This window comes from Heterocephalus glaber, unplaced genomic scaffold (genome assembly GCF_053883595.1).
Source record: "Heterocephalus glaber isolate CG9 unplaced genomic scaffold, H.glaber_assembly_v1.0 deba00001555, whole genome shotgun sequence".
Lineage (NCBI taxonomy): Eukaryota > Metazoa > Chordata > Mammalia > Rodentia > Bathyergidae > Heterocephalus > Heterocephalus glaber.
In genome coordinates this window covers 11,587,520-11,610,989 of record NW_028258346.1, presented here as the reverse complement: position 1 = coordinate 11,610,989, position 23,470 = coordinate 11,587,520, and the positions used below count along the sequence as shown (strand labels likewise).

Here is a 23,470-nt window from a genome sequence, read left to right as displayed (position 1 = left end):
TATTTTAATTGATTAAATGGAAACTGTAAAATGTGCTCAACTCACTTAACTATAAAATTACTTAACTCTAATTGGCTCTTAATGTTTAGACTAAAACATGTGCTTCTAATTCCATTCTGAAACACTTCCTTAGTTGCATGATTGTAAGTGCTTCTTTGACCCCTCACTGACAGACAAGAAAGTGTTAACCAGAAATAGCAACATACTAGAATTTTAAAATTCTATTTTACAACAGGGATAGTAACTTACATTCAGGTAGGATCATTCCTGGGAAGTTTTGATCCTGGTAGAATGTAAAAACAAAAGAAAATTAGACTTTTGCTTTTCACCAGTTTTGTAGTCCTTGTTTTCCCAGGTAAATTTTTGGAGCACAAGAATACAACCACATTTCAATTCTCTTTTTCCTTAGTTTTCAAGAGAGATCAAATGTGAATCCCTCAGAAGAAGATCCTTCAAATGATATCACAATTTAAGGCTTCTTATTGGCTGACCAAATATAGGCTGTTTTTTACCATCAGAAATTAACACATTGTATCACTCCTATTTTTCTTTGTCCTATTCTCTTTGAGAATTTGAAACAATTAGAACTATCTGTTTATTTTTCGGCTCTATTTCTCCAGAAGTAATCTGTTATTTTAGAGGATTCTTGCCAATAATCTCTTATATTACAAAATTGTCTTGTAAATTAGAATGAGGGATAAGGACAAATTCTTATCTATACTCATCTGATGTATACATCATTGATACTTATGAGGCTTGTCTTCTCAGATTTGTAATAGAAATACTAACCAAACAAGACTTAGTATAGATTTTTCTTTGATTTAGGCGGCTTCCTTGATGCATTCACATTATATTTATAAATTTATTTTAATTTAATTCATAAATCAAGGTCCTCATAAGACAAAGTCATTACCTAAACTACTCAAGAACATTTGAGGATGAACACAAAGCAAATATATCCTATGAAACTATCAAAGTTATCTTAAAATGTATTGATTATAGTAAAAGTCTGCCACTGCAGCTATAGTGAGTAACATGGTTTAAGAAATGAATGATAAGCAACTTCTTTAGCAATTGCAAAATTTAACAGTACTCTACCACCTATTACTAGTCTCAAGCCATAAGCATGAGATCACATTTACTGATACTTACTTTGCTTTATATATCTATAAACATAAATTACAGTTAACGAAAGTAGAGTATCTTTAACTGAACAAACTGCAAGGAGCAATGTTCGGTTTGTAGGCACATGTTTCCAACAGATAGACAGGTGGACTGCTGTGACATGGATCAGTAGTTCACAGACTGATTTATTGAGAGCAGCGGGTGGTTAACAACCAAACTTACAAGATGGTGTCCCTGAACAGTGTGCTTGTTTTCTAGGTCAGGGTTTTAATTTTCAAAGGAAACCAAGTGTGTAAGTAGAGATCCCAACATGGACAAAGTTGCTATTTCATCAGCAAATTAAGCAGAAGCCTGACAACACAGAAGAGAAATTAGATATTAAAAGTTGAGCAAGTTATTTTTGTATAAAATAAAATGTCTATTATAAATCAATGTAGTTTCCAAATGAATTCCATGCAATGAAGACATTCATTGAATAAATAACTCATTGGAATAGAGATTTCTCAATGTTAGTGAAATAGAAAGTATTATGAAAGAAAGCTGAATATACTATCTTTCTAGTGCAAATTGAAAGGGATATCAGAAAACCTGAACAGCGATCTTAATTCTATCACAATAAGCTATATAGTTTTGGATCCTTTTGTTTTCTTAATTTTCTAGTTAGATTCTTTACTAATAAAATGAAGGAAAATTTCAAAAGTGAAATGTTTGTAGGGAAAATAGGATTGAAAGACTTGAATTCCTTTTACTTTTTGAAAATATTTTTAAAATGGAAAATCATTTGTATGAAATTATTCTGCAAATTAGTTTTTACTTGCAAGTTAGCCTTTAACTAATGACCTATAGCCAATCACTAAATCTCGATCAGTACACAACGTATAAAGGTTTCAAAATATAAAATGTAACCTACAAGCTATTCAATTATTTTACATCAACTCAAAATAAAACATTAAAATCTACTAAAATACAATAAAGTATAATAAACAAATACAGTATAATTCTTAATAAAGTATAATTCTTTTTGTATTTACATTTGTAAATCCTCACAAGGTCAGAAAATTATTTTGTGAAGTTTCAGATGAACAAAATAATATATACAGCTTTGCAAAATAAAGTGCCAGAGCGTAGATTACTTAGAATACTTAATATTTAAAGACTTAAATAAAGCAAATAAAATACATAGCCTAAAAAGAAACAACAGAAATGTTATATTATTCTTTTTGTTTGATGTAGTAGAAAAAGTTTCCCATAACTAAAAATGAACTGTGATTCAATGCAGTTTGGATTTTCTAAAATAATATATTTTATAAGATGGCTTTATAGGGTATAAATTGAAAATAAGTACCTTATATTATCTACATTAATTTAAATCATCCTCACCAATATTATAAATAGGATGATAAAATAATTCCAAATAAATATATTTTTAATGTTCTTTTCCCCATGATTTGATAAAATTTACCTTTTTTTTTCCAAAACAGGTTACTCATGTTAAGAGTCATCAGAGAATCCTGGATTTGTTTCTAGTTGATTACCAACATTTATATTTAAGTTTTGTCAAACAAAAAGGATATTTAAATATAAAATAAATATGGAATATTTTAATGACATAGGCCAGTTTTACCAGTCTGTTCATTTTCATGAGACATAGAAATAGAAACAGGAAGTACTTTATGCCTATTTGATAGCTTCTTGATGTGTACTGCATTATTCCACATTGATATATTTGGACTGTTTTTTATATAAACCAATAATTTCAATTGAAGAAACCATTGGAATGAATAGAAGATGTCTTTCATTAATCTTTTATTTAATAGATCTCCTGGGTTACTAAATACTTTTTATATCTTTGATAAAATATAGTGAATTATTTCTATAGTAAAATAAGCTATTTTAGTTTGTAAGCCATTCTGTAAACTGTCTAATAATTTTGTTTCCAGTATTTTAATTTCATGGTTACCTAAGTGTCTCGTCCAAATGTTTTATGCTTGTTTTGAATTAATATGACTTGGTCTCAATAAAGGGGCAATAAAAGTTGTTTGTGCAAAAAGAAAGGCAATTTGAATGCTCTGGCCAAACTTACTAAAGATTCCTGTGACTTAGGTGTGGAAGGATACTTTGAAGATAGGAAAATGATTAAAGAAACTATTTAAAGGAAGACAAAATTAATATAATTATAATATAAAAATAGATAAGAACTTTAAAAATGTTTCTTGTTTAATAGATGTCTTTAATTCTTATTTAATTTCAAATAATTTAGAATGGTAGCAGAAAGTATGTATTATGGATTATGTACAAAGAGGATACACTGTAATAATTGCAATTTAGATGTCTTTAATTCTTACTTAATTTCAAAGAATTTGGAATGATAGGAAACTATCATGGGTTATATACAAAGAAAATATACTGTAATAATTGCAATTTAAATTATAGATGCTTATTTTTAAAAATGTTCCTGTGTTGCTATGAGAAAATTGGTAATTGAGAATATAGCTACATATATTTAGATAAAATAAAATATGCAATTGATTTATCTTTTCACAGACTCTTTAATATCCATATTAACTTTTTATTTGACCAATGATTTGTGTATCCCAACAATGTTGAATTAAAAGGATTCTTCTGCAAAACATGCACATAGTTCTAGAAGTATTAATTCTAGAGTTGCAACAATAAATAGTAGAAACACATATAGAATGAAAACAGCTGCAAATCAAAAGAACTTCATGAAAAAAACATAAAATTCCAGAGAAGAAAGCAACCAAATGGCTTGTGAAATTAGTGATCTAACTAGATTTCAATAAAGTGCTGCTACTTGAAATCAGATCACTTTGAGTTTGGGAAGAGAACTTGTCGAGATGGGAAGGGGATCTGGGAATGGGGAAGAGGCGGGAAGAAAGGGAGGGGAAGGGATGCAAGATGGAGCAAGATGTGATATTTGTGCATAAGTACCAATTCCCCATGATGAATATATTTATTATGCATTCCAAACATATACCAATAAAAAGTCATAAATAGGCACTATTGATTACAGAAAATACTAATGGACACAATAAGAAAATAGAAAAAATAGAGGTGATGACTACAGACATTTTTCATTATTATTGGTGTTGACAATTCCAAGCATCATTATTCTCCTTGACATAGCATATGGATAAGCTTCATTTATCATTTCCTAAACTGCAGCTGATTTGGAGCAGAGGAGACTTTTTCAAAATAATAGAATACTTAGGAAATACATGAATGCTGTAGCTTAAAAGCAAAACAAAAACAAAAACAGAACATAAGCAACACATAGAAGCATTACTATTGTCCTCCCTATAGTTGATTATTTAGTCACCAGTTAAGTAAGCTTAGGATTATGGTATCCTGTTCCAACGATGCAGTTTTAGAGAGTCCCATATAAACCTTGGGATGAAAACAAAGTCCTGAAGTCTTCAGTGCCTACTGCTAGGTTAAATGCCCTTAATTAACTTGTGTATATTATTATGGCACTAGGGGTTGAACTCAGGTTCTTATGCATGCTATGCTAAGCAAGTTCACTAAGCTAGATCTCCGAGCCTTTTTCTTTTTTTTTTGCCTTACCAGGGATTGAACTGTGGACCTCAGGACCTTGCACTTGCGAAGCAGGCTAGGTGCCACTGAGCTAAATCCCCGGTTGACTTGTACATATTACTAAAAGGAAAAAAGTGTAATGCTTGCCTCTCTCTTCTCATAAGTCTGGCTGTTTTCCTTTCTCTTCAGCTCAAACAAAATCTCCAGGGCTATTTCCAGTGAACACCCACTAGCAAAGGTGGTGGCCTCATGTCTGAATCTCTTTCCTTCCGCTTTGTTCCCAATAGATCAAACTTTATTAACAAATGGTACCTACAAAATGATTCATGGTTCTGAAACACATTAACTAGCAAGTGATAAGTGCATCTTACAGCTACCATTTCTGATTCAACATTTTAGCAACTCTTAGAATTCATGAAAATGAAAGCAATTTTAAACAATAGTTTCATTTTAGTAACTAGAAAAATATTAATATGAAAAATTGCACTGAAATTGTTAGTATTTATTGCTCTGCATCAAAATTAGTGGTAAAAAATAGGAGTGAAAATGGGTGGATTTGGGAGAAAGGAAGAGGACACAGTGAGAGAAAGCTGCTGTTATCAGGGGATTACCTATGGATAGTTCCAAATGGAGGCCAAAGGTAACACAGACAAACTGTCCCTCACATTTCCATTTGCCAAGTGGTAGATTTTTGTCTCAAAACATTAAGTCTTACAGGTTTTGTTTCATGCAGTGGTGGAAATGTAAGTTTTGCGTTACATAACCTAAATCACACAAAATAAAATCATCCAAATTGCTTTCAGATGCCTAGAGAGAGGAGCATTTATATGTACTTTACTGTCAGTTTCTAAACTGTTTAAATTTTTAACTATTACAAATGCCTTTGGAAAGTCATGAGCAGACTTTGGGCTATGTATTGTAAGGCATTAACTTTGCCTTATGTAATTTTTTGCATAAATTTGCTAATTTCCAGATGGCTATAGCACCATTTAACTTTTGCTAATCTAGCTGTAATGAGATTTGCAAGTTATTAATCAAGAATAATTATAAATTTTTAAGTCTATATTATCTTCAATATACTTTATTTGATTGTGGGGGACTTTTTTAGTGGGTAGAATTGAATTTTTTAATTAAAACAAACAGTAAAGCAAACTAATTTTAGCTCTTTCAGCATTTTAAAATAAGTTACAAGAAAATGCTGGGTTACAGGAAGTTTACGCTAGGGAAATTTCTTCTTTATATTTATGAAATAATTATAATTAAAGTATAACCCCTACTTAAAGGAACATTTGACTTAAAATTGCAGTATAAATATTGTCATGTTATTTTTATCACCTTATCTTTATATTTATAATATTTGTTATGTGTGTTTTAACATAATAGATGAATTTACTTATTCTATATTATACATCAATGTCAGATAAATCTGAACACAAAGTATTTCCTACATGGTTCTGCATTATTCAGAATTATGATAATCTTTTACCTTGCTGTTTTGAAAGGGGAAAAAATTAAAGACTGATAAAAATTTTAATCTTTTAAGTGAAAAGTTAGACAATCACTATATTCAAACTTCAAGGTACAGATACTTCATTTAATTTAGCTAGAAATATTTAAATATCAGGCTATGTTCTAATGAAATCCACAATTCTTTCATTTTTTTTTGGTTCTGGGGATCGAACTCGGGTCTTTGCGCTTGAAATCCACAATTCTTAATGTTTTGACCTGGCTAACATCAGGAAGAAAATAACAGACTTGTTAAAGACAATAATAAAAACAAAGAAAATTTTACCATAATTTTCAATTTTTTTTCTGGCAAAAGTAATGAAATGTATTTAAAAGAAGCTTACGTACCACTAGCGAATCTTCTATGCAATTGTAATATTTAAGTGAAATATTCATATATCCAAAAATTGTCCTGTCAACAATGTGGAGTTAAGTGTTCAGGTTATGAAATTGTGTAAAAAATACAATATAACTATGCAAATACTTTATAGTATCCAAGGAGTTTGTAGTGCTTGAAATTTTAGGGGAGCAATTTTTATCCCATTTCTGTCATGTGCTTCCTATTGCTTTTATCAATAAAATGAAAAATAAAAGTCTATATTCATACATTTTGCATTTTGTGAATGATAAGCTTAACTTTAACAATTACTTTTTAAAGAATTATTCTGAGCAAGAAGCAAGAAGAGCTATTTTTTTTGCCAGTGATCTTCTAATAGGAAAAATAAAACAAAAACTTCTATTTAATTTTTATTTAAGATATGTATTGCAAATATGTCTAATGCTTTTAACTATCAACCAAGATGAGAATTTTGATTTTCAAAGTTTCACATCCTCCGAGGTGTGACCGATAGAGAATGTTTAAATTAAGGTAGCTGTACTGCAGTAAAAGAAAGGCTCTCATTAATGGCTCTCAAATTACTTCCACGAGCTTCAAGGAAACAACTCATCCTCTGGCCACTCTTTGAAGTAGACTTGGAAGTCTTCTTTGTATCTTTAGTTGTACTGTGATTAACTGTGCTGTTGTGACTAGCTCAATGTCCTGACTCAGTTTAAAATATTTGCTTGTCGTAGTCATTTCAACTTTGAGGAACAGCAAGAAGTCACACAGTGCCAAATCCAGTAAAAAAAAAAAAAAAAAAAAAGGATGAAGGCACCATAATGTTTTAACAAGGCAGGCTTTCCACTGGATGGCAGTTGCAGGCAGCATTCACCACATTTTTGATCACACCTTGTAAAGCCACTCATGAAAGAAGGCTTCCAGAACTGCTTCAGAAAATGGCAAGAATGATGAGATAAGTGTGTTCAAAGAAAGGGGAGTATTTTGAGTGGACTTAATGACAATCTGTCATTTTATTGTAATATAATTTTAAATTTAAATACATTGTATCATTTGGTAAATTCTTGTACATATATCTAAATGTGAAGTACTAAATTCCTCTCATCCCATTGCTTCTAAAATTAATAAACTGCTTTGAAGAAAATTACTATATTTGGAACATGGAATTTTTAAAATATAGGAATATAAGTTATTGCCATATGCAAATATTTCTTTCATATCTAGTAATATTACTAATAACAAAATTTCATTATTATTTTACATGATTTTTTATGTTAACTTGTGTTTCAAATTTGTGATCTGGATAATTGTGGATGATCAAAAGTATAATTCCGTGTATATTTAAGAGTTGCTGTAAATATATATTCTGGTAATTTTCTAACTATACAGAGCCACAGGACTCCTGATGGAGCCAATGAAGGAATATTTGTTTGAGTAAATTAATGTTAATGTTTCCAGTTCATCCAATTTTCAGAAGTTTATTTAGACTACATTTTTTTGCAGTTCTACAATTGATTGGTGGGTAAGGTAGACAAGGTATGGCTCTGACACACTACGATCAAGTTTCTAAAATAAATTAGTAAATAAATAAAAGTTTCAAAAGCTACAAAATGAATATTAAAATTGCCTAATGTGCTGAGATTGAGGTATTTGGGATCACAAATTGCTGTATAACCATATGAGGAATAATCTTCCCAAACGCTGAAAAATGAAGTCACCTATCCAGAGCACCATCTCCAGAAGAACATTCTAAACTTTGCAAACAGTAAGCGCTGAGGCCTGAGTGCAGCGGATAAAAATGTCAGTGTGGCTGGAGAATAGCACAGGTAAAATTGCCTTGTGGGAAACAAGGTAAAGGACTTGACAAAGACCAAAAGTTCCATACATTTCAAAGTCCGGTCAAGGGGTCCAAATTTCATTTCAAGTTTAAAAAGTTAAGCATAATAATGACACATCGATTGTAAAAAAAAAAAAAAAAAAAAAAAAAAAAAAAGAATTGTTTTGACTGTTAGGTGTGTTAGGTGAAGAGCAACATGTACAAGTGCTCAATAGAATCTGATTAGAGTACTGCAGGGTCTAAGTGACCTTGCTGAAACAAGAAAAAGATTTTAAAAATCAGGATATATTTTGTTACCAGAATAAGCTTTGCCAATTGATTGGACTTCTGGTAATAAGAACAGAGAATTAATTCAACAGTGACTCAAATGTTTAGTCAACCACTTTGTGATGATACACTTCATGTGGTGTTGAAGAACTTGGATGGGTAGGGAACATCAAAATCAACTAACTGGATAAACACTACTAGGACAATAGAGTGTTCTCTTCTTTCAGGTCTTGTAGATCCCTTTTCTGTGCCCTCCTGCCTTTTTATTTTATCTTTTGCAGTTAACTGTCACAATATTTACAGCTGCTTCCCATGAGATCTCCTGTGATTTACTAACTTCTGCTTGGTACTTGATAAGGCTGGCCTTCAAACTCCAAGAATACTTCTTTCAGTGCCCCCAATAACAATGGTAAATGTCTTTCCTCTTTTATGGAGAGGTAAAGATTTAGGGACAAATATACTTAAGAAATTCTGGTACTCCTCAGAAATCTATGTTTCCTCCTTTATAGCCCTCTTAGATAAATAAGAAATGCAACTTACCCTAAGTCTTGCTCTGAAATTGGAACTTCAATGATAAAGTATACTATACTCTTTGTTCTAGATTTTACAGTGAACCAGGATATGGATGATGATTTTAATATATAGTTCACATTACTGTTTTATGCAAGTCTGAAAAATCAACAGAAAAGCTAGGATTGCAGTTATCAACTTAATAGCCAACAAAATAAGGGTGATATTGAAAGCCTGTAGGCATGGTGAGATTATTTTGATGGAGAGTATGTGGTCAGAAAAGAAGGTAGCCCATGACTAAGTTTCATGCCACTAGACTCAAACATTAGGTAATGGGAGTATTAAGTAAATTGTGACGAGCAGTTAATAGACGGAAGGAAACCTAGACATTACTGGAGTGATAAAATGCTGCTCAAAAAAAAAAATGACAAACTGTCTTGATCCGACTGAGAAAATATACAATTCTGAGATAAGAAAGGAATGGGGTAGTGCAAGGTTGGAATTCAATTTATTCACCTTTGAAAATTATAATATTTGTTGATTTGTATGTTTTATAACAGGAATATACTAATCAAACTATGTAAGTTTTTGCTTTTTTTTGGTACCGGGGATCAAACTCAGGACCTTGAGCTTGCGAGGCAGGCAAGGTGTCACTGAGCTAAATCCCCAGCCCGAAACTATATAATTTTAACAAAGACAAAGCTTAAACTGAAGGAAATTTAAAAATACAGCAGATGGATGTTGGTAGGCTTTCTGTAACTAGAAAGAACAAAAAGACAGTCATAGAAGAATGCACGGAAAATATGCCCATCTTTCAATGCAGTGTTTCTCTCACTCTCTTTCTTCTTTGGCCCTTTCCTAACAAGGCTCTGAATTAATATCTTATTTTATGGGGGCTGGTGGGTTGGGTTGAAATTGAGGCAAGCCTGGTTAGCAGTATTAGGTGTTGACTTGAAAGAAAATAAAGCCTAGTCTATTGACACATTTTCAGAAATGTCATTAAGTTTAAAAATTAACTTGAAACATGAGCTTATAGGGTTAAATAATTCAGCAAGTCATGGAATCCCATGATTCCTGAAACTATACAAATAAGGGGAATGCTGATTTCACACCAACACTTTCTGTCTGTCATATACATATACATCTTTATTTTATGCTAGAAACCAAATGTTTTAACTCCTCTTTTAGTTGTAGAGTAAAACAAATATGAATCAACATAGATCATTAGAATACTACTATCTTGGTTATAAAATGTAATTTTTTCTTATAATGAATGAAGCATATTTGTAAGCTTAGCCCTTTTCAAAAGCTGAATTCAAATTCTACTGAATATATTCTTTACTTACAGATACCTAATTTCTCTTTTCCCATTAAATGTAAGTTTTCAGATTGAAAAGTGATCCAGAGAATTTAACTTATTCCAACAAAAATTATCCCTAATTTAATAACTAAAGAACTAAAACAATGAGAACTAAAACAATGAAAACTAAAATATTTGCACACTTTTTTTTTCTCAGCAAAATTTTAAAGAAATGAAGATTCATAGACAAATCTAATTCCCATCTGGGGAGTTGGAGCTCGTACTTTAAAACTTACAGACAACATACTTTTAAATGTTTACCTGGTTATTCATTAAATGTGTAGCTATTATAAAATTAACACTCATTAAAATTTTAGTAGGTGCATGAAAATTTATTCAAAGTCACAATATCCAACCTCTCTTAAGAGGTAACTAAATTAATCTTTGACAAGTTGCTAGAAATAATCTTCAAAGTTATTACAAATTTTTTACAGTGGAAAAAGTGAAGGCAAGTTGAGAGTGAAGTTCTGAAAAAACCCAGTTTCCATAGTTTGTTATTGAATAGCATCTTGGCACATTTGCTCTTTTCTTTGATTGGGAAAAAGTGATGGCTTTTCTCCTGAAGGTGAGGTGTTGACATTTAATGCAATTCAGCATGCATTTACTTTTACTGAGCACCTGTTGTGTGCTCATGGGATGAATTTCAAATGGAGTCCTGACCTTCGGGAAATTATGACACAAATAAGTGACCAAAGTGGTCAATAGTGTCTTCATTGAAGATACGGCATTTTCCCACTAAGTTAATGCATTTGTACCTTAAAAATCCTCAAATGTATATTCACATTGTGCGTGGTCATTAAACATTTGTTTTTGAAGTTTATGTGCAAAATTTTTGTGTGTGATATCTGAAAAATATTCCAGGAGACAGTGAAATCTACACATAGAGCTTTTCAGTAAAATATTCACTTAATCATTTTCTTTAACACACACAAAAATCATTCTATAAAAGAGCTTGATTTTTTAATACAATGGAGAGACTTGAGATGTATATATTTTGACAAATATCAAAGTGTGCATTTACCAAATACTAAAGCAGTGCATTTGGAGATACTGGCACTTGTCGAAAAAATTACCTCATTTGTAGCTAGAAATAGAATAGACAATAATTTGTTTATTCAGGACATGTGCAGTTCTCACTGGAAGCAGTAGGTGGAATGAAATGGCTCTTAGAATAGCCTCCCAGGCCAAACTAACCAACAGCACATTTGTCAGTATGAGACAGAAATATGCCATTTACTTAGAAAGCATCAGGTTTAAAAGAGTCACCACATTTTGTGGTACTGTGTGGGAAAACTGTTAGAGAATTTTTCACATTTGATGTTGAACCTTTCCTTAATCGTTGAAATGAAGTTGGAAGATGATAATGTGGAAATAATCCCAATGCACAACACCCCCTTTCTCACTTCCCTTCTCCCACCAAATGTTACAGCACTGTTGCTGGATCTGGAAACTTCATTCTTTTGCAGAATTTTAAACTTCTAAAAAACTAGAATACATAATACTATTCCAATGTTATATAGTTTGAAGAATCATGGGTCTGTAAGCAAGGTATTTTGATTCGTATGTTTATATTGATTTACATGCTTAAAGCTTTTAACTGAAAGTGACTTTGTGCATATTTATTTAAATATGCCCACCCCTAAGACAACCATATTCACAATGCAGTCACTTCTGGGCACACATCATGAACCTAAAAATACTCTCTTGGGTTCTTCAAGCTTAAAATGAATTTAAAGACATGTACAAATATATATATGTATTTAAAATATTTAGTTTTCAGCACTGTTTGGTAAAGCTTGATATGAACATCCTGGCTTTGACATGTGTGATTTTTACATCACTGGAATAGTTGGATAATTTTTTAATGCCACTTTCTCATTTAAGATATGGCAGTCTTTCTGTTTCTGATACATTGCCTCTGAACTCAGCTTTTAAATCAGATCACCAACCATACATAATTTATTTCTGTAGGTAATTGAATGTGCAGTGTAGAATACAAATGCTTTTAGCAATATTTTTATGCATCTTAAACTGGATGGGTTTAAAAGTTTATAGAATCAATAGATGCCCTCTTTCCATTGCTTTGGTATTCCTTTTCATTTCATTAATTATACACACATATGATATGTAGATATACACACATATACACGCATCAATGATATATGCAGTCATAGAAGCCAGATAGGTGCATTATTACTCAAATATATGACTTGCTAGTGTATAAACTTGCCCAGTTTGTTTTAGTAATCTTATGGATTATCTATTTTAACTTTTTATATGCATTAAAATTGAGTGTAATTTCTTAAATGAAGCAATATTGCTTTCATATCCTCTAGAGATAAGTGAATGTATCTTCTTGTGAATAAAGAAGTCCTCCCATGTGAATGTCATTTTATCCACTGAGAATCTTTTGTAAGAGGAGATATGCTGGATACCATATGCTACATTCTGTAATGTCAAATGGCTTGGTCCTTTGTGAATCATATACCCTCTATTGTATGTGTATGGAAATACTATACACCTGTATAATCCCTGAAAATATTATCTCAAGTTCATTTCATATGGATTATAAACAGGAAATATTCGATTTCCCTTAAAATTTTATACTGCTTAAGCTTACTTTAAAAAATTTGCTAGCATCAAGAATTACATATTTAAAGAGCTCCATACAATTGAAAATGTCAGCATAAAAAATGACATGTAAATGTAGCAAAGAATATAGGTTGGCCTTTTACTTCACAGATTTTCTATTTATCTATTGGCCTGATGTTGTTCTTTGTGTGTATTATGTTTGTATGTTTCTCAGTCTTAAAAAAAGTAGTCATTTTTGTCAGTTGCTCTGTCAACATTATGTACAGTAAGAACCAATTCTGTACCAAGCAGTGGATGGCTCGTTCTTTATATTAGTACAACTGAATTGCATATTAGAAGCTCTGAACACTCACTCTCAGGTATCTCTGTTACTTTCAGAGTTCAGGCAAACACAAAAGCTGGAGAGCTTATCACTGCTATTAGAGACTTTTAAATGATTAAATTTAATCTAGCCTCACTGGCTTTAAGAACGTAATACAAAAAAATGCTGAGAAAATCTTTATGCTTGTATAGTTTGAAGACTATTAAGTCAACTTAGGCTAATTATTTTTCACACCATTTTAGCTTCCCAACACAAAATAAAAAATGAAAACACACATGGAACATGGGAGAACTTTGCTAATGTTCTCCTTTACCAAACTGATCATAGCTTTTACATCATTGCTTTCGTCTTAATACTGTAGTACAATAATACAGATCTATTGGCCTACCTGCCATGTAAAGTCATTATAAATAATAAATAAGATGATGTATATTAAACTGCTTTACAAAATGTTAAGGAATATGTTAATATTGAACCATGTTTCTTTTTTAATCCAAAGTATCTTTTCAGAACATGTTTCATGTTATAAAATATTCTTTAACATTTAATATAGTTTTGATAAAAACGTAAATTATCATGGGCTGTAAAAAAGAAATATTCATAGAAACGCTGTTTGTGTTCACTTTAGGCTACTTCTCTACAGTAAGAAATGTATCCTATCAAACTACTTTCAAGAACGTTATCTGATACTGGCTGCTGTATCTTATTACTAAGGAAGAGTGTTTTTCCTCTTTGGCACACTGGATAAACATGAGTAGAAAACGAGTAAATCTGTAAGATACATCCCTAGTTTCATAGAAAGTTAAGGTGACATTCTGAAACAATATTATGCAACTTACTGGATCAGCTGACTCAGGGAACATTTGGTTTGCCTACCAACATACATGTGATATACACACCAAGCTATGTTTATTAGTCAGAGAGTCAAATGAATGTCATTAATCAACACTTAGTGATAATTTGTTCCACTATTCTGTACCAGTCTAGTGGCAGTATTTAAGCACTCGTTAGAGATCAATTCTCCAAAAATTTCATAATTCTTGAAATAACTATAAATAATTCTTTTCTGATTGATAGGATAATTACCCTGATTGTCAGCACAAGATACTTGCGTTTATTTTTTTTCTAATGATTGCAATTAAGGAAATTCATAACTATAAAATTGTAAGACTTCTTCGTTGTTTGACATTTTAAGTTTTTCTTTGTAGTAAAATTAAAAGTTAAAAGAAATCCTGATTGTTCAGAAATTTTCTGACAAGATTCAGGCAAAGAATATACTTATATACGTACCATCTATGTGGTTGACTCTATCTACAGCGAATTAGCTCTTTGGTTCTTGGCTACCTTGAAGACAAACATAATGTTAGAATTAGTTTAGTGCAAAATTAACCAAATTCTGTGTGCCAAAACTATTCTATGTTTTGCAATTACATCGGAGAACCAAACAGATGAATGTCTGTCTCACAAGACTTATATTTTAGGTGAGACAATAAAGAGCACGAGTAATGGGTAGATATATATTACAAATATTAGAAAATGTATATATAGAAATACATAACATATAAATATGCAATATATAAAAATATATGGTATATGTGTTATAAAGAGGTAAATCCTAGTAGAGAAACAGTAGGACTGGGTCTACAGGGCAGTTATCCACCTGGACCCACAGCCTTGGGTTCAGCGACCCTGAACCCACCCGGAATGTTCTCTTCCTCCTGAAGACCCAGCCTCGGTTGTTCCCTTTCCCCTGATCTCGGGCAACCTGATGGCCTGACTAACTTGGCAGAGAACCCTCGTACCTGAGCTCAAATGCCAGATGGAAGGAGGCACAGGAGAAGAGTAAAGTCTTCTTGGTCCAAGGCTCTGTGCATTGAGCTCAGCCACAGTTTCTGTGACCTCTCCAGGCCTGCTCAGCGGGACGTGCCACTTTTGGACCCCAAACCCACCCCTTCCCATCTTGTAAGCCTGGCTCCATCCTCAGCGAACCTTCTTCTCCTCCTGTTTGTAAATATGGCGGAGGCTGTGGAAAAGTCTCCCAAAGGGCCAGTTGAAGGAGGAGCTGGTGGTAGTGTCAGAGCCAATCAAATGCATTGGCATGTTTGTTGGCCTATAGAGCTCTTCTATGGGTGGGCTTGGCAGTAGATTGACCAATCAGAGGTAGCATTCTGTGTCTTCAGGGGTGGGACTATTTGTGATTGACAGAAATAAAAAAAAAAAAAAAACCCAGGAGTTGAGAGAGAGCCCCTGTTGCGCCTGAAGCCCAAGACTTTCAGTCTCTGGAGCATTTCTCAGAGAAATAGCTGGGAGGCAGCTCCTATAAGTCCAGTCTTCTGCGAAGCCATCTCCATGAATAAGGTACTAAAAGACCATTTGTTCTGAGGATGACCCCTTCCGGTCACTCGCCAGCCACTGCCTCCCCGCAACCCCATCAAGTGAGCTGCAAGGCCGCAGCCTGAAGCTTCCAGAAAATATGAGCAAGATTCGCAGTACAAACTTGATAATTAGAATTTGCGCTCCTCCGCCGTTTATTTATTTATTTTTTTGCATTCCAAATGAATTAGAGTGTTTCTTGCTGGTCATGCGCCTAGGTTGAATTTTCACATGAAGAAAACCATGAAGACAGTTGTCATTAACCTTATTTTCGGAGGCACATGTTCTGGGAAACTCCTGGCTCTCAGTGACTAGTTCACATCAGACACTAGAAGTGTTCGCAGTACAACGTATTCATTTGTAAGATTGGTAGATTTATAATTCCTTTAATTGTTAAATATACTTTGTGTCTTTTGAATTGGAGGAATGTGATTAATGATTTTATTTTAGAAATTAAAGTTGCAGTGAAAGACTAGAGTAGAATTAGACTTTAGTAGTGTACATACCGGCTCCCTTTACATATGTAAGGGCATACATTTAGGAGAATTAATTCACCTCAAATAATCTCGAAGTTTGTGTTAGGACAAAAATGTAAACAACTATTTGACATATTTTGTTTGAAATGGATAAACTTGTTCAAAACCGTACAACTATGGAAAAAGCCAAGTCAACAAGGATTGAGTGTTATTTGTAGGAACTAATTTGAATTACTGTGTTTGAGTTTTGCAGTAGATATTCAAATGTCAGAAGATGATTGATCTAGATAATCAGGTGTTTTTTTCACACCATTCATTTAGCACAGATACAGAGTGTGGTGGCACTGTGTGTACTTTGTCTCCACTGTGTAGAACTTTGTTTCTCCACCTTTAAGGAATTGCAAAACATGTAACCAAATATTTATGTGATTTTGAGATCATGGTTCACAGAAGCAGTACAGAATGTGGCATCAAAAGGAAACCCAAGTTTCATAGTGACATTTGAGCTGGATCTTCAAAATAAGTAGCAATTTGCCAAGCCAGTTGGACAAGAACTCCTTTTCAGATAAAACATAACACAGCATGAGCAAAAACACAGGCTGAACATGGTGGTGCAGGGCTCTAATCCCACTGCCCAGGGAGGCTAAATCAGGATCTTAAATTGAGGCCCAGCCTGAGCAACTTAGAGACTTAGTGGGACCTTTTCTAAAAAATAAAATCTAAAATAAGGTCTCATCATGTAGCTTAAAAGGCAGGCCCTGAGTTCTATCCCTACTACCAGAACCAAAATAAAAACAGAGAAAATAAAGTTCAAGGGATAATTGGGAAAAACTAAAGATGTGAAAATGAATTGAAAAGACTGATGAGATCACATGCTGAATAAATAAATATATATGTAATAGATTGAAAATATAAAGGCATAAATGGAAGCAAAAATACATTTTGGAAGTACACATGAAGATTCATTTAATTTCTGAATAGGAAAAGCCTGTCTAAGCATAAACATTGCTTATACAATCCCAGTAAAATAATATAGAAAATACTTCATGACTTTTTTAGGAAAAAAACCCTACTATCAAGTAAAGTAGTGTATAAAAGTTTCAGTTGTTAATACAAAAATAATTTATTCTAGCTGGTAACAAAAGCAATGTGCTTCAAAATAAATTTATGAGTTTAAACCAAACACTAATAACCTTTTAGATTTAGAACTCAGGAACCTCCCCATGACTAGTTGTCCTTACCTGTTTTTCACAAATTCTTATCAGTACTAGAGATCTAAGTGACAGTTCTGGGTCACTTAGCAAGAACAAGGTAAAGGAGTGGAGAGAATGAAGTAATTGCCCTCAGTGTAGGAGCAGCACACAAGGCAAGGGTAGGTGAAAGGCATGAGAGAATTCAAACATCTCCCTTCCTATTTGAATTCTCTCACATCCAATCCTCACTGTCCTACCCAATAACACATAGAGGAACTCAAGGCAGATCTCTCACATAACATTGTTGGAGGAAACTTTCGCAAAGGTCTTCTTCGTCTGCCTCGATAGTACTTGTGGTGCTGGCTTGGAGAGAGTCTGAAGCATAGCAAATTCTTACTTCTCTTCTCAGGCTCCTTCTTAGTGTCTATATCTAGCAGTATGCTTTTAAATACCTTTTGTATGCATTAGTGACTCATAATCATTGTGTGCTTAATAGCTGTCCTTGGGCTTCTAAGCCCTGCAATGAACATATCCAAAGCAAAGCTCCCACTCTCCCCCCTAGATCTCTCCTCTGACAGTCTTCTGTCTCATTTAAGGGCTCTCCACTTCTTCAATTGCTTACACCGAAATTTTGCATTCATTTTTGATTCTGTGCTTTCTCACAAACTTGCTTGGGTCTAAGCAGAATTAAATCAGAAGACAACCTCACTATCCACTTCTACTACCAACAGCTCTGTTTCCAACTACATGGGAAAATGCCCTGTCATTATTCAAATACACTGTTCCTGTCCGGGTCCTTGACAGCAACTCCGTTCAATGCATCAGCTCAAATCTGTATCAGATGCAATCAGACTTCACATTCCTCTACTAAAAATGTTTCCCTAGCATCCCATTTAAGGAAGAATATAATTGCAGACCTCTACAATAACCCTGCAAGGTTCTTAACAATCTGTTCAGTTGCTGTTCTTCCAAAGTAATCTGTAATCACTGCCTTTTCTCAGTCACTGCAAGACAGAGTCCTGCTAAAGCTTCTGACTGCACCGCTCAGGGATTCACTTCCTTCAAAATTATGTTATCTGGGCTATTATCAGAAAGTGATACAGCTTAGCACGCTTTGTACTGATCACTGGGCTTAGTTGCATTCATAGTGCTTATCATTGTTTGCCGTGCTATTTACTAATTTTTAAAAAATTCTTGTATTGGTGCATTTTAGGTATACAATATGTTTACATTTGTCATTGAGTGCTTGTACCTGTACATGATGTATCTTGGTTCTTATTTTTTCCCCATTCCCTGTGTGCCCTTCACCCCTCCACCCTTTCCTATTTACAGAGATTTTGTTTCCATTTTTTTTTCTTTTCTCATAATTTTTCCTTTCCCTTCTTCCCTTTCCCCTTGCCCTCCCAACCACCCCTACACCTTTGGACCTTTTCCTATTTCAAATTATCAATTATTCATTTTGCTATTTACTAATTCAGGTTTATTTCCTTCTTCCTCAAACCAGAATATAAGCGTCTTGAGGGCTACATCTTGATCCATTTCAGTACCTATTGGCACTACCTTGGAGGGCACCTATCACACATAAAGTACTCAATTCATATTCATATGAGAATTTGAGTGAAAAAAATTCATTCTTGAATAAATTAAAGAGAAAGTAATACATTATAATTTTTTTTCATTTTGGAGGGTGAGCATATATATATGTGTATGTGGGGGAATGCCTATTTGATCTTTGTTGCCAGCAAACAATTTGGCTAAGTCTTTAATCTCCTATTTTTTATTTAAATAGGTGTGATATGATTTTTGTTCTCCCTCCCCCGCTTCATTTTAAAATAACTTTACTCTCAAATACATAAATAATATTAAGATGTTTTTCTTCTTTCTCCTTCCAAAAGACAAAACCCAAATTAAGATGTATGAAGGCCATGAGAAATACAGTTTATAAGATCAGTATCCTAGAGGGGACATTCTACTAATAAATATCCATCTAGACAAGTGTTTTACTATGTGAACATATATGTACAAAGTAGATATGCTTTATAGTTTATGAAAATATATCACATATGCAATCATAAGCTAATTTGGGACAATTTAACTTCTATAAGTGAATTAAGCAATCTGTATAATTGAGGGTCATCTTATTAAAGACTCTTTACCTGAAATTTGGTTATATAGCATATAAGTTACTAGTACAAGTATTTATAAGAACCTATCCATGAAGAAAGATGCTTATATTCAGATTTATAAACACACATATATCCATAACTAAAACTCAGAAGGGAAAAATCCAGATATAATATGCTTAAATTTATTTTACTCTGGTAGGTACTTGTTGAATTCACACGTTTTTAATTCATAGTGTAGCATGGAGGATTCTACTATAAAACCAATTTGAAAACGAGCTCTATTGTTGAAAGTACATTTGGAGTTTTCTCGAGGAAGAAAATTGCATCTGGGTTGGAATACGACAGAGAAGAAGAAAAGCCATTCCCAATTTGTCATGCTAATAAATACCATTTTAAAAAGGGAAAACAATAAAATGGGAAGGAAGAAAATGAAAACATCCCAAAAGAAAATGGTGTTTTTTTAACAATATTTTTTAACCTCTTAAAAATTATGTCGGATTGGAGACCAATTTATAGGACCAATGGAGAAGTATAATTTTTGCATTGTATCCTCCCCAGAACTGTTTTTCCTCCCGAGACTCCCAGTCAGAAGTTACTTTCCTTGCCCTGGAGCAGAACTGTACAGATACTTCCACTGGGCACAGAAGCTACCAGAGAATAAATACCCGCCTTCTCACATTTTCCCTTCATGAAGCGTATAAGACAAGGTGAAGAAGTTTACCAGGCTACTTACCTGTATTCTCTTTTACTTTATTATGCACGTAATTTCCATTTTCTCTGGCAATCTTGCTAATCTCAATCTCATGATGTTCCCTTGAATGGAAGAGCCAGCCAGCATTATATCTGTTTTTGCTCATGAATATAATGGGTATATAGAAGACACTAGGAAATTATCAATTTTCTTAGGAAAATAGATTAATAAAAGCATTATCTTTTATGATGATTTTTTGATTACTTTTATGAATATGGCTGACTTTTTATATTCTATTACATATATGTCCTGTATTCAGACTTTAGTTTTCTTCTATTCCTAGTAGATAGTGACTTACCTTTTGGTATTTTAAAATTAACAGTGCACATGTTGACACTGTGGTGATTATACTCTGCTCCTGCCTTTGCCTCCAATCCATTTTTAACTACCTGATTAAAAACCTTATTTTTTAGACTCTCCTGCTTTCTGGCTTCTTTTGGATTTAGTCACACATGGAATTGACTTTGCTCCTGTAACAGTCCCTAGCACCAGCTCTCACTGTGTGTAGGAATTTCTGTATTTTCCAGGGTGAAATCAATGCCCATACATATTAAGGGTGACACAGAATCCCATTATCTTCCATATCACAGCATTCCATTTTTATTACTTTCCTACAGCTCTCTCTATATATACACAATTCATATTTTTACATGACTTCATAATCCTTTCCGAAGTTTTTGCATGTTTTAGTGGCAAATTAATGTAATGTGATAAGTTTTTATTTTGTTTTGCTTTGTTTTTTTTCCCGTGAATAGTAAGTCAATTTTTTGATTATTGTCTGACGCCCTAAACAAATTTCAGAGTTTGAGGTTTGGGACATTTACAAATATTCATTGACAATATTAAATTAATGCTGTAACTAAATGATAACTATAGTCATATTTCTCATGGAATCCCATTATATTTATTTTTTCCAACAAAGTCATAATTTAAGTTTTCAGTATAATGTAAAATACTTGGATGAGGTAATCTAAGACAATCTCTGCTTTGTAAAATACATTGGGAGAAAAATCATTGAGACTAAAGTAGGAAGATTAAAAAGCTAAGTAATATAGAAAATGACATCTCTATTACACACATTCATTTGAGAGGTTTCAATATAAAGGAAAACAAAAATAATTATTTGTAAAATGAAAAAGCAATACTGAAATACATTATTATAATTCATTTGCATGCAATGTATGTGTATTAGTGATTTCAAATATTTGGAGATCTGATTATGAGCTTAGTCCTTAAGCTTTTAGACACCAGGTAAATAAAATACATGTTAATACACACTGAATTATGCCATCATAAATTGCAAGCTTTCTTCTCTTAGAATATTGGAGTAAAGAGCCCAGGATTTAGCTCAGTGGCCCTGCTCCTGCCTTGCAAGCGCAAGATCCTGAGTTTGATCCCTGGTACTAAAAAGAAAAAAAAAAAAAAAGAATACTGGAATAAAAATCATAATGGTTTTCTTATCAATAAATAGCACATTTGCAATATACATGTACTTCACAGCAATTTGTCGTAATAAATATTCCCAAAATATATTTCATACTACATAAGCATCGTTTTCTGAAATTAACACAATGAGTTTGCTTGCAATAGTGTGCAGAAAGCAGTAAATAACCATCAATTAATAACTTACATTATCAACCTGACCCAAAGTACAAAAGATATTCACTTTCTAGAATATCTGCTTAACTGTTTTAGGTAGAGGAATAAGAAAATCAGGGAATTTGTAAAAATTCGAATAGTCTCACAAATCATACTTGTTAAGTTTTACATATTATATATTTAAGTACTTATTTACAAGTACATATTCCTAAATGTGAAACAGATATAATGCACAGAAAAAGGAATAATATTTGTTTAAAGAAATTATATTTGAAAAGTTTTTGTTTTGATCATTCTGAGACTTTTAGAGAGGAGGGGAAGTGAAATTCAATTGTGCTCTGCTTTTTGCAGATTAATCAGTTACAGTCTTTTAGCACTTACTTTTATGCAATAATCTTTCACAAACTGCACATTCTCTTCATAAAATAATTTACATATATATGTTTTTGGTAAAATAGGTCCATGTTGCCCTTGAGCAGATATTTGAAGACATTTGTTTCTAACTTTGAGTAAATCTGATGCTGTTAATTTTTACTCGCAGGCTATAGAAAGTAAGCTTTTGCTTAATGATGAAGAAATAACTTTTAATTGTTAATTCATAAGTAGTCATATATTTGCTTCCTTAGAATAAGAAAAATGATGGGAAAGTTGAAAATTATATTTAACCATTCCATAAGTAAATATATATTGACTGTTTGTTTTATGTTAAATATTTACTATGTTCTTTAGCTACAATTGTTCGCAAAATTGTGAAATGAGAAAAGATTAAGTCTAGATCCAATGTAAATCTTCACTTTACTCTATCAATTCTCAGAAAATGATAAATGAAATGTTTGGACTCAAGTACATAAAGTGACTAATTTACATTTTTTCCTGACATTTGCTTTTTAGATCATTCTTTTGGGGTCAGTATCAATTGAAGAGGCCCAAAGAGAAGTGATTATAAGCAATAATTTAATTGTGGCAATGGAAATACATTGGAAATGTAATTATGGGCAAAGAGTGAAGTATTTCTTTGCTATGACAGGAAGAACAATTTAGAATCCTTATAAGTATTTATTTGTATATGCATAGAATGATACTTGAAGCTTATTCTTCTGATCATAGAAAGGCTATTTCCTAGAAAATTTAAAATAATTTCCTATCCATTCCTTTCAGACAGCACTTTATTTTGTCCCAAGCACACACAAAAAAATGCAGATACTATTTTTAATGTTGACAGGGAAGCTAAAAATCCCTTAAAATTATTTTTGTTGTCCTATTGAAGTGTAATTTATATATTTTCCCCAATTAAGCATGTGCTGTCATGTATTTTGACAAATGTTTGTAGTCATGTAGCTACAATAAAAATACTGAATAATGCCCTGTTTTCAAGAAGCTACCTTGTGACTCTTGGTAGTGACTTCCATTTCCTTCCTTCCAGCATTGGCAACCACTTTGTTGATTTCTGTCAGTGTAGTCTTGCCTTTTTTCAGAATATGACAGACAGGGCCGGGGATTTAGCTCAGTGGTTTCACTGCCTGCTGCACAAGCGCAAGGAC

The 23,470-nt window shown here is 32.7% G+C and overlaps 1 protein-coding gene and 1 long non-coding RNA gene across 7 annotated transcripts in view; one reads left to right on the top strand and one right to left on the bottom strand.

Annotated features, from left to right (window-relative positions):
• The window catches only part of Csmd3 (CUB and Sushi multiple domains 3), a 1,141,260-nt gene that overhangs the window by 352,470 nt on the left and 765,320 nt on the right, over positions 1-23,470 (top strand). The window lies entirely within an intron of this gene.
• On the bottom strand, positions 1,188-15,368 carry LOC110350347 (uncharacterized). Its single transcript, XR_002396849.2, has 3 exons — positions 15,214-15,368; positions 14,702-14,755; positions 1,188-1,476 (listed from the first exon to the last, which is right to left on the bottom strand). It is a non-coding gene; the product is annotated as an uncharacterized LOC110350347 (long non-coding RNA).